Here is a 12,824-nt window from a genome sequence, read left to right on the forward strand (position 1 = left end):
CTGTACCTGACTTTTCGGTTGTTTGATTATTTTTCTTTTTCTTTAATCGGGGGGATAGAGGATTTCGGGCCAAATTATGGGTTGTTTTTGAGAAATATGCAATGTATTAGTGTATTATGTTGTGGTAGGCCAAAACCGGTCTTATATCTTGTATGTCATACTTTGTGATGAATTTGTTAATGACTTGATATATAGTACGTGCCCTTGCAAAAACAGGGATAAAATTAATAAAAACATTTTTTTTTTAAAAAGGTTACTCTGCCCGTGCCTGCTACGGTGGAGCATGAGAACGGGCCTATCTAACAAAGAAGGTATGCAAAGGCACATTCATGTATTCAATGAGACAGCGAAGCTCAACCTTGAAGAGATACAAAAAAAGAAATAGCAGAGCTTTTCTGCTGAGGCTGTGGGCAAAATGGTGCCGCAAATGCTAACTTAAGCTCAATGTCAATAGGGGGAGCCGATTGGAAGTATTTTTCCAGTCCAACAAGGACAGAGTAGTAAAAGAGAAGTGCTTATAAGTAATTGTAGATCTACTATGCCTAGCTCCATATTTATGTGCCTTGATGGTATATATATCTCGTATGTACATATATGTGGAGTAAGGTATAGAAAATCTATACTTACTTAACTGTTGATATTTTGGATTAATGTAGGGTCCTCAAAATCTTGTGGAATCATTATTCGGGATTCGAAATTCAGGGTCTGCACCGTGTGATTCTGTGTGAAGGAATACATGGATTTTTTCAGGTGAATCTTAAGGCACACTAATCAATTAGATGGGATTTAAAGTAGAGCGGTGTAAAGTTTTGAAGCCAGTTGACTCGCAACTTTATGTATTTTCTAAACTGTTCAAGCTTTGTGAAGTAGATAACTTATTAAGCTCTTTTAAAAACAAAATATTAAGCTGGCCTCAGCTCAGAGCCTTTCCTCCCACACATCTTATCTGAGGGGGTGGATGACCAGCCTCTGAACTCAACATACTTTTGCTAGAGGATGTTCTACCTGGTAAAAATATTTGCAAAGAGAGCTGGTAGTAACATTATATGCAAAGAGAGCTGGTGGTAACATTATGTGCAAAGAGGGCTGGTAGTAACCAGTAGCGGCCGGTGGTGAGAGTGCTGCGGGGTGGTGAGGCGGGGCGGGGGTGGAGCAGGGTGGGGGGTAGTAAACTATAGAATACAGCCCAACGGCAATGCAGCGCGAGCAATGAAATTAGTTTTATGTGTTTACTTACCTCTGTACGGCCATATTCCATAGTTCACTACTCCCCACCCTGCTCCACCCCCTCCCACCTCACCACCCTGCAGCACTCCCACCACCAGCCGCACCTGGAAGTAACATTATGTGCAAAGAGAGCTGGCGGTAACATTATGTGCAAAGAGAGCTGATGGTAACAGTATGTGCAAAGAGAGCTGATGGTAACAGAATATGCAACCAGAGCTGTGGGCAACAGTATGTGCAGAGAGCTGGTGGTAACAGCCGGCCAAATGTACTAACATTAGTGTTTGCGATTACCAAATAGCACATTTTTGTAATTCGCTATTTGGAAATCGCAAGCACTATTGTACTAAATGTGTGTTTTACACTCTTTGTGTTACCTAGTGTGTCGCAAATAGACCTTCCTCATGAATATTAATGAGGTAGGTCTCAGTTTGCGTCCCATTAGGAATTGCAAAAAATCACAGGGATGGTGTCCTGCTGGGGTATGCAGACCACCATGTCTGTGATTGCTTTTAAATAAAGCACCCTTTTTTTTAAATGTAGCCCTGTTCGTGAAAATGTGCATAGTAACTATTGGTATGTGCAACAAGGTACCAGGGATGTAACAGCAGACAAATCCTGCTCAGGCGCCGCAGGAAGGGAAGGGGGAGTGTCTGTGCTTCGTGATGCCTTGAAGTGATGCCCTCCAAGCCGTGAGTTGGCCTCTTAGGCCTGTGCTGAGCGGCGGTCTGTCCTGCTGCGCCTCTCGGTCGCGGTCCCGGCTGTGCCCTGATAGACAGAAGTGTAGCCTTTCTCAGTCAGAGGACAGAAGCGGCGTGTGTGCGCATCATCACCGGTGCCCTGGCACTGAGGGCACACATACTGCTGCAACACAGGGCACTGCACACATCCGTAGGCGTCCTTCAGGGCGTGGGTGGTGTAGATGTTCCTCGGTTCCCCATTGTGCTAACAAAACGCACACCCTGACGAGCCCCCCTGCGCCCCACTGTGTGGGGGTGATGAATCTGAGGCGTGCGCCTGCAGGACATTCTCCCTACTTTCAACCCCCCTTCCTCCGAGTGGAGAGCTATTTTGGCGTTTTGACTTCCTTGTGTGCTGCGGTGCAGTGTCGGAGGTCTCCACCTCAGACCTGTGTGAAAGCAGCGGGGTCCAGCCCCCCCTCTCTGCCCTCCACGGTGATGGAGTGGGCGCGATGTCCTCCTCAGGCCTGTGTGAGAGCAGCAAAGCCTGTTCCCGCCTCTCTGACCACCAGGGCGATGCAACGTAGAATTCACCCGGCTCAGACCTGGGGGAGGACGTCTGTCTCGCTAAACTCCACGGGGGTGTTTTATTTATTTTTTTATTTTAAAAGTTTTATATAGCGCTAGCTTGACCCGTAGGTATCAGAGCGCTTTACATACCTACTGTAAAGAAAAACAGACCGAAATTGCATTAAGTAGGCAGGCAGTAAGGAAGCAAAACCAGGGATAAAAAAAATACTGCATGTAAGATATGGTGGTTAACACAGTCCAGTCACCAACTATCCTTGAATGTCAAGAGAGAGGAGTAAACTCGGATATTGAAGTCTAAGTTAGTTGACGTTGGTCAGGAAAGTATTTGTTAAGGAGATGTATTTTCAGGTCCCTTTTGAAACAGGAGAAGGAGGGGTTGCATCTGAGGACTCTAGGGAGAGCGTTCCACAACCTGGGAGCGTTGCCAGGGAACGATCGGTATTGTATGGTTTTCTTTTTCAGTTTCGGAGGAATAAGAAGGAGTGAGTTGGAGCTTCTCAGCGTTCTGGATTGATCTGCTCTTACCAGTTTGTTGTTCAGGCAGTTAGGGGCCGGAGAGTGAAGGGTTTTGTGTGTGATGCAGGCCAGTTTGTAAATACACCTCCCTTCCATGGGAAGCCAGTTGAGGGAGTTGAGAGCTGGAGTGATGTGATCAAATCTTTTTACTCCAGATACGAGTTGAGCGGCCATGTTCAACACTGCCCTTAGAGGGGCTAGGTGAGCTTTTGGAGTCCCTGTTAGGATGGCGTTCCCGTAGTCGATTTTAGAGAGAACTAGGGATTGGACTACTGTCTTGAGGTCATCATGGGGAAGAAAAGGTTTCAATTTCTTGAGGTGTTTTAGAGAGAAAAGAGCTCTTTTGCTGAGTTTTTGATGTGGGCCTCCAAAGATAAGTTCTTGTCAAGGGTGATGCCTAGAGACTTAACTGAGTCGGATAGGATGATGGGGTAGTTTAGGGCGACCAGATTCTTGAGCCACTCTTGGATTGGACGATGGTTGCTTTTTGGAGAGAATAGGATTAGTTCTGTTTTATCCGAGTTGAGCTTTAAGGGGTTAGCGTTGAACCAAGTTTGGAGATCGATTAGAGTGGCATTGAGGTGTTGGATGTCGCTTGGAGATTTGATTTTGAAACAGATTTGGGTGTCATCAGCGTAAAGGTGGTAATTCACTCCAGCTTTTTTCAAGATGATTGTGAGGAGCTCCATGAAAAGATTGAAGAGGGCCGGGGAGAGGATCGAGCCTTGCGGGACCCCAAGGCTGACTTTTGTTGGCTTCGAGAGACAGGAGTTGATTTTAATTTGTTGCGAGCGGTGTTGAAGGAAGGAAGTGAACCATTTTTGTGCTGTGCCATTGATGACGAAGCGCTTCGAAAAGGTCTCCAGAAGAGCTGGATGGTTTACTGTGGCGAATGCCGCAGATAGGTCAATAAGGATGAGTAGGCAGGCATCACCTTCATCTAAAGCCTTGTGAATATCGTCAGAGACGTTGAGCATAGCTGTTTCCGTGCTACAGCCTTTCCTGAATCCTGATTGAAAGGTGTCGAGGAGGTTGAACTCATCAATGTGTTTGTTGAGTTGGTGGAGAACGCATTTCTCCAATGTTTTTGCAAGGAATGGGAGGTTGGAGATAGGTCTGAGGTTGTTGAGATCATTAGGGTCGGCCCCTGGTTTTTTGAGAATGGGTGTGATTTGTCCAAGTTGAAGGGAGTCTGGGACACAGCCTGAGGTGAGAGAGGCGTTGATGGTTTTTGTCCAGAAAGGGGAAATGGTGTGGTTAAGTTCTTTTATGATTGTGGATGGGAGGGGGTCCATAGTGTGGGAGGAAGGTTTTAGGTTAGAAATTATACTGAAAGCCTCATTTCCCGACATTAGCTCAAAGTCGGACCAATGCGCAATGTTTTTTAGCTGGAGGCAGACCTGCTTGTCCTTGGTAAGAATTCTTTCTGAATGATTAGGGGTGGTTAGAGTGGGGCAGGTTAAGAGGGAAGGAGGGTTTAAGGTTTGGATGAAGGATTTATCAATTTTTGAGACTTTATTAGTGAAGAAGGTGGTAATTTCTTTACAACGCTCATTGGTGGCTTTGATTTCTTGAGAGGGAGTGCAGTTAGTTTGGCATTTGACAAGGTTGAAGAGTTCTCTCGGTCTGTTATTCGCCAGATCTAGTTGGCTGCGGAAGAAAGACGCCTTTTCACTGTAAATGTGTTTTTTGTATGCTTGCAGAGCAGATCTAAGTTGCGCAAAGTGTAAGGTCGAGGGGTTTAGTCTCCAAGACCTTTCCGTTTGTCTGAGTTGACGCCTTTCCTCATTCAGATCCACGTTAAACCAGGGTTTAGATTTGGCTCGCCTCAATTGCTTGAGTTTGAGAAGAGCTACTTGGTCTAGAACCTCTGTCATTTTTTAGTTAAAGTGTGTAGTGAGGTCATCGGCCGTCGATGATGAGGGTTGGAATGGAAGATGGGCATGAATCCTGGATTCAAGTTCGGATAAAGGGATTGCTTTGATATTTCTGGTCCAGTGTTTAGGTTTGTCATCATGAATAGATTGGTGGAAGACAAGTGCATAAATCTTGAACAGAATGAGGTGGTGGTCGGACCAGTCTATGGGAGAAATCACTCTCAGAGAGACCAGATCATTGTTGGTAATGATCGCATCCAGTGTTGCACCTTTGATGTGAGTTGGTTTATTGCAGAGTTGTTTGAGGTTATATATTTCAAGTAAATTGGATAGGTTCTGGGCAGTGGAGTCTTCTGGGCCGTTCCAGTGGATATTGAGGTCACCCAGGAATACGTCTTTAGTGTCTGTCATGGAGAACCGTGATATTAGGTCTGTTAGTTCTTCGGGTAAAAGGGTGCGCTCTCTAGGGGATGGTAGATGGTGTGGAATGTGATGGGTGAGGTGCCCTTGGCAGTGAGTTCGACACCCAGGTATTCAAACGATAGGTATTCTGCAGGTTTAAGTTTGGTAATCTGTATTCCTGCCTTGTGGATGATGGCTAGTCCTGCCCCCATTTTGATCGGTCTGTCTTGTCTGATGATGGTGTACCCTGGAGGGGTGAGAATGTCAAGAAAAGGGGTGGAGTGGACATTGAGCCAGGATTCAGTGAGGAAAGCAATGTCAATTTCTTCAGCGAGTAGAGCTTCAGCAATGTCTGTGGCGTGTTGTACCGCTGATCTGCAGTTGAGGAGCATGCAAGAGAGAGGACGGGGAGCCTCGATAATGGGGGGAGTAAGGTGGATGGAGGAGTACTGAGCAGGAGGTCTAGGCGAGTGGACATTTTTAGGGATTCTGTTAGTGCCGATAATAACAGGGATGGGGAAAGGGGCTGACTTCTGGCTCAAAGCGACGTAAGAATCGTTGATCTCATCAGGTTTCGGAATCAAAAAGGGTTGGCAATCCCGGTTGGGTCGAAGTGCCTGACACGCTGACGGACTGGAGGGACCAGGGGTACACTGTGGGGCCAAGGGAGCGGTATTGAGTGGGGTGGGAGGAAATCTACCCGGGGAGAGGGAGCACGGCGGCTTGGTCCTGTTGAGAAGATCTTTTTGTAGGTATAGGAAATCAGCAGCAAGGGAGTTCATTTTCAGCTCCATTCTGTTCAGTTGCTGTGCTATTGAGCTGAAAAAGTTTAAGGTTTTAGGCAGGGGCCGAGAAGGACTTGGGTCTTTGGAGGGAGAGTGAACATGGGTCGGGGATTGGACGGAATCAGTGGGGTTAGGAGAGGGGAGAGGTTGGACGCGGGGAGCTGGATTAGTAATGCTCCCATTCAAGGAGTTCAAAGGAGGAGTAGAGGGTCTACTGTCCGAGTGAGGAGGGAGCGAAATTCTAGGTAAGAAGTCAGAGTTCCGGGGAATGTCAATGAGATTAGCGGTGGAGGCAGGTTGTGTATGTGGGTGTGCGACAGCGGAGGGGGAAGGTGTAGAGATAATAAGGGGGAACGAGTTTATAGGATTGGTGACGACGTTGGCCATGGGGATGTCACGGGGGTTGTCAGTGAGGTAATCGGTGGAGACCGGTTGTGTCAGTGGGAGAGTGACCACTGGATTGGAGATGACGTTGGACATGGGGGAAGTAAGGGTCAGGGGAAAAGGGTCTGTGTTGGAGGAAGAGGTAGTTTGTAAGGGAGGGTTCAGATTATCAGGGGTCGAGTGGAGAGTGCCTGTGGGGATTTCGGTTGCGGGAGGGCAGAGGTTAGAGTCCGAGCTGTCAAGATCTAGATCAGTCTTGTGGTGTTTGTTAATTGTGAGTTTTTGTTCCTGGTGTGCTCAGTAGATGTAATAGTTGTGGGTGTTTGGCGGCGGAGAGTAATGATAGGGGTAGTGTGATTATAGTGAGTGATGGTGGATGTCCATGAGTTGAAGAGAGGTTCGACAGGGCAGGGAGATTGGATCAGTTCCACGTTATTAGTAAGGGTGGTGGTGGGTTGGGGAGATATGGTTTGACGGCTCAGTTGAGTTAACGAGGAAAGAAGTGTGGGGAAGTGGCGGTCAAAAGTGGTGAGGTGCGGGTCGGTGACCTGTATGAGAATGGTTCCAGTTCTGTAGATGGAGATGGTGAGCTCCCCTTTGAAGGTCGGGGAGATGGTAGTGGAGATTTTTTCACCATAGGGAATGATTACTGACTTGGCGACTTGAAGGTGAAGAGAGAAGGTGGTTTTCCATTTAGCCGGGCAATTTGTGTAGAAAATGAAGTTAGTTTTCGTGTTGCCGTTGGTCGCTGTGTGGTAGTTATCTACAATGAGTGTTTCCGGGTGTTGTTTTAGATTACTATGCTTGAAGTTCTTTTTTGCAGTACTGGTCATTTTGTCTGGGTAGTTAATGGATCAGGAGTTGGGTCAGTAGCGCACAAGATTCGATTTCCGGGTGGGGTAAGGTGGGCGCATGGTTGAACGGAAGAAATTCCGAGATACAATCAGGACTCAGGCCGAAGAAGAAATGCCGATGCACAGTTCGGAATCAAGCATAAGGCAGGGTGGTAGTTATCATACAATTATATGCAGTATATACACTAAACTTTAAAGTGCCATATTAACTGCAGACTAAAACATTTATAGCAGTGTATCTCCTAAATCACAAGAGGTCAGGGCCCCACCACCCATGTTTTTACAGTATCTGCTGTGCCTTCAGGGGGGTGAGGATGCAGTGCAGGCAACAGCCTCTCAAGCCTGGTCGAGAACCTCAAGCGAATTCCAGGTCCGCACCTGGACCAAGTCTCGTCAGGCACTCCAGCCAGCCGAGCCCTCACCCATCGGCAGTGCCACCTGGGCCACACTCGAAAACAAAGGCCCAGCCTCACCTTGAGCCACAGTCACCACCATCGATCCAGGGATGCGGCGAAAACCAACGTGTTTAGTGTTAAGGTGTTATGTCTGACATGTCCAACTTAGGCCTGTGTGGGAGGAGTGGGACCCACCCCGGTCTGCCTGGGGAAGCAGTCTCTGGAGTGACCCCCTCCAGGGCCGTTTCTACCATTAGGCAACACTAGGCGGCCGCCTAGGGCGGCAAAAGGGGGAGGGTGGCAAAAAACATGAGTTCTCCCCATGCCCCAACAGTAAGCACGCCCTGCTGTCCTCTCTCTTCTGCGCCCCAGCAGTTCAAGAAGCCCCCAGACCTCGACCGTTCAAGAGTTTTGAATGTTAGTTTCTCCAGTACATCCTGTTTCTGGGGCCTGTGGGTCCTCACACCCTCTTCCTTTCCTATCTCCTTTTCCTGTCCCTCTGTACCTCTCACATCTCTCCTCCCCTTACTATTCATTCTTTTAACATTTGTGACTCAGGCGCCCGGTGAGCACGCTTATTGTGTCGGAGTTTTGAGTTCCTGTGGGTGACTTTGGCACCAGGGAGTGTGTGCTGTGGCTGGGGAGTAACGCAGCCTCCGGCGGCGCAGGGGGTGGGTCAACCCTCCAGGGGCCCCCCATTTACCCCAAGGCTAGTGGATACCTGTGACAGATGGACTCGGGCCCCTTGTTACATTCGGCAGAAGGCCCCCACCCCATAAAAAAAAATTGCGTTGCGCCCCTAGTGTGCCCTGTGTATAGATCCTACTGATCAGCAAATTCTGTATTAGGGAGCTGGTACTAGAGGTGTTTTTATTCTGTGGAAAATGCAAAGCAAGACAAGTCTATTTCTAGGAATTATATTTGATTGGGGGGGGGGCAGGCACCTTTTACGGAATCCCAAGGGAAGACAATGAATGAGTTTAAAGTAACTCCTTAGAATACGCTGCTGTAATTTAAAAAAATAAGGATAAAATAACCTGCCAGCTAAAATGAAGTGAAACTTTTGAACGTTCCACGATAATCTTTCTCCTCACCTAGGCAAACATTGCATTTCGTGTGGATTCCCATTTTGTACACCCACCGGTGCATCTGCACAGAAGGTTGAGGCGCGTCTAGATTTATCCGGAAATGTGTATCTTTATTGGGTTTGCTGCAGAACTGCTTATTTAAAGTTTCCCTCTGCATCTCGCCTTGTCTTTTTTACTATGGTGATAGTCGGTAGTGTGAGCCTTTGAATAAGTGATGTGACCGGCATTTAATGTGCCCCGGTTCACACAATGTGCTCAAGTGGCAAAGCTGAGATTACAAGACACGTCTCGTAGTTTGGGTTTGTCAGCAATCCAGGTGAGAATTGAAATCGTCAAGAATACTAAAACTGTGACTTTAATTTATAAAAGGTGCCAGCAAGGAGCACATGAAGTGGGTAAAACCTGATCTGAGGCATGGGGGAGGCAGCTGTGCCTGAAATGGCATTTATTTCACATTTATAGCACAACTCTACCCAGAGTTGTGCTATAGGTGTCGGTGCTCTTACACAACAGCAGGATTTGGGCAGGTTTGGACAGTGGGCAGTGGGGAGAGTAAGGTGCAACTAATGAGAGAAAGGGAGGGGGGCGGCATTTCTCAATTCTCGCCTAAGGCGGCAAAACACCTTGAAACGGCCCTGACCCCCTCTGACTTGAAAGTGAGCAAAGGGGCCAAATGCCCTCTCTCCGACGTCCAGGGGGTCGTGTCCTTGTCACCTTGTCCTGGTCTGTTTGTAGGGCGCAGCCCCCTTCCCTGGGGGTCATTCCTCCTGGTCTGTATAACCTCGAGCAGGCCCACATGGCGAACTCCATTAGATCTCCGCAGCTGGCGCCCTGCACGGAAATGAAAAATGACATTTATTTAACATGAACACAACCCTTGGTCAAAACCGTGAGACATCAGAAAAATCTAAAGCACCTGCACTTCTAGCACACAGTGACTTGTTTTGTAAGTGGAACAACAGTGACTCCCCGCCATACTGCATGATCATGACACACAAGTTGAAAGGCAAAAGGCCAGACCAAATAGTGTTGTTTATTTAAAGCTGTGGTACCCCTGATTAGTGCCCAAGGGGAATGCTCTGGTGATGGAGCGCCAATCGATATCAGTAAACAAACCTCATTCACCCTTGTCATGCACTCTAGAGTTCAGTTCCTTTAACACCGACATTTTAAGCCTTGTGAAGCTGGGCCACTGACATGGGCTACACGCATTTAACCATGAGGATGACACTAACGTCACACTGTGGCTTGTTTCACCATACTCACCATCACCACCATAAGCCTGCACGTAATTGTAGTTGTATTTACATAGTGCTTACTACCCCATACCAGACGTCGAAGCGCTTTTCGGCGAGTAGTGGTAGGTTAGTTTAGGGAAATGTGTTAATGAGAGCTGTGGACATGTGAGTCTGTTAGTTTGATTGAATAGGATAATGGAGGGATAGAAGAGGGAAGAGTCCAGAAGATGTTATTTGGGAGATCATAGTAGTAAGACCCCTGACGAGGGATAAATTGCTTTTCAGCAAGCAGCACACTGCTCTGGAACCCAAAGAGGATTAGTGGTGGGTTAGTGTAGGGGAATATGTGTTAATTTTAGTGGTGGACATGTGAATCTGTTAGTTGGATTGAGTAAGATAATGGAGGGATTAAAGAGTCTAGAAGGTGTTATTTAGGAGAATGTAATAGGAAGATGTGGCTTGGGGTGAAAAAAAGGAGAGATGGAGCAAGGACAAGACTCTAGAAAGGAATTAGGAAAATCACAGTAGTAACACGAGGTTTGGGATACATGATGTATGAATTCAGAAAGGGTAGCTAGGGAGATCATAGTAGTAAAATAAGGTTTTGGGTGAGTCAAGCAGGGATGGAGCGGGAAGAGTCCACAAAGGATTATTTTGAAGAACATAGTAGTAGAATGAGGTCTGGGGTGATTCGGAGAGTGGAGGTAGAGGATATAATATATATATTTATGATGCTTTTGCTAATGTTATTTGTTTGTTTCTATATTGTGTTTTAGGTTTTCTTTGTAATATAATTATCTGTATTTTTTATATTGGAAATCGATTGCTACTGAACAATTAAGCTGCTTTTACAGAGCATTTGTGCTAACTAGCCTAATGAATGAGAAAATATAACCAAATCTGCACAATAATTAGGGAACAGGTATTCACTAGGTCAGTTTAAGGTCAGTCTACTTTTACAGATTTAAGGAAACTTGTAAAGAGTCAGAATGGGGGCAGAAGAGTTCAAAAAGAGGGAGGCCAAGTGAAGAAGAGAAAGAGAAGAACAGGCTGAGTTCAAGAATAAATGATAGCAGGAGATCGAAGAGAGACAAATTAGAAATGCCAAAACACATTGGGACAGAAGCAGAAGAAACATTTGTAACAAAGAGTGTGGCGAGGGGGAAAGAGGGAAAAGTAGGTAATCAGGATAGACGAAAAGAAATATAGAAGTAAGATATTAAGAGAGCAGAGCACGAGAAAGAAGCAAAAAATGGGAAAGAGCAGTCATACTTTCACTCACTCATGCTTTCTTTTATCATCCATTCACCCTTTCACTCATTCCTCCATACTTTCATTTATCCAACCTCTTTCAGTCATCCATCCATTATTTCACTTATACATCCTTACACTCCTTCATCCATCCATCCACTCTCTCACTCACTCACACACACACCCACCCACTCTTTCACGTTATTTATGAGTTTCTGTCTGCCGGCTTGTAGGTAGAAGAGGCCAATCATGAACTCCACCCCCGCTGCAGATTCTAAAGTGGGGCAGTGGGGGGAGCAGGAGAGAGGTTGATGACGCCCCTGAGCATGCACTTAAAACTGTTGTGCACAAAGTCCAGAATGAACATGTGTTCTTTGGTCTGGTCAGAACCCTTTATATAAATTCAAATTCCTGCATGTGGCCGCACATGTAGAGCATAGACACTTGTACTGACAGCCATTGTTGTATTTAGCACAATCTACCCCAGTAGTTGACTACAGATGATTAAAAGACAAACACAGTGAGTGCACTAGCCAGATCTTGACTCTGTGGCTTACAGGTTGTGTCCCGGTCCCAGCTGCAAGCCTTGGCCAAGTGGCGGCCCCTCCATGAGGGCGGAGCAGCGCCGCCCCCTGTCACCACTCGCACATAAAACAATAATTCAGGTTTTAAACCTGTTTTATTATCGTTTGTATTTTAATCGCCCTCGACCCGCCCCCAAGATTCGACAGAGTCCTGGGGGTGGGTCCAGGGGATGACACTGATGAGCGCGAGATCTCGGTGAGTGCGCCCTTAGGGCCCGGCCCCCCGGACCCGCGCCACACCCCCATAGTATGGTCCAGTAGCCCGATTGGCTACTGGCCGGAAGAAGTACTTCCGGGTCACCCGTGACGTGTGTCCGGCCAGGGCAGGGAGCATTAGGGGTGGAGCTAGGGGGGTGCTATTTAGGCCCTGGGTCCACTTCCACTCTTCCTCTTTTTCCCACTCTTGACCCCTGGATTAGTGGAGCAAATCGATCTCCCACCCACCCGTCCCTGAGATTAGTGGTTTGGGGTAGGTTAAGAGGGGGAATGGTGGAAAAGAGGCCACAGAACATTGATTTTCACGGTTAACAGGAGGCCTGCTTACATACTCCCGAGGCCAGCACTGAGGGGAGAGATGGTAAGCTCTCCGCAGGGAGAATGGGGACACCGGCTGGGGAGGCAAGGGCGCCAGGTCAAACGAGCCTCCTTGGCAGCCTGGTGGTAGAGGGGTGGGCCCCCGGAAATGATGGACCAGGACCAAGGGCTGGGGGCTCACCGCTCAAGGATGCAGTTGGGTTGCGCCTTGCGTGGTTCTCAGATAAGGGATGCGAGCCAGAGGGCCCCTTGGTGCAGGAGTAAGTAGATATTGCATAAACGGTGGTTATGATCAGTGATAATACTTGTAAATATTAAAAGTGTGAATATTGAATTTTAAATGTGAATTCTATAAATGCTTTTGTCATGTTCATGGCCGTTTTACCCACACTCTTGGACTGGCTAGTTTTGATTGTGGGAT

At 47.2% G+C, this 12,824-nt stretch overlaps 1 pseudogene; it reads right to left on the minus strand.

Annotated features, from left to right (window-relative positions):
- Nucleotides 1–1,929: 1,929 nt before the first annotated feature.
- On the minus strand, nt 1,930–9,606 carry LOC146810770 (uncharacterized; annotated as a pseudogene).
- Between the last annotated feature and the right edge of the window lie 3,218 nt (nt 9,607–12,824).

Source organism: Triturus cristatus, chromosome 7, assembly GCF_964204655.1.
Source record: "Triturus cristatus chromosome 7, aTriCri1.1, whole genome shotgun sequence".
Classification (NCBI taxonomy): domain Eukaryota; kingdom Metazoa; phylum Chordata; class Amphibia; order Caudata; family Salamandridae; genus Triturus; species Triturus cristatus.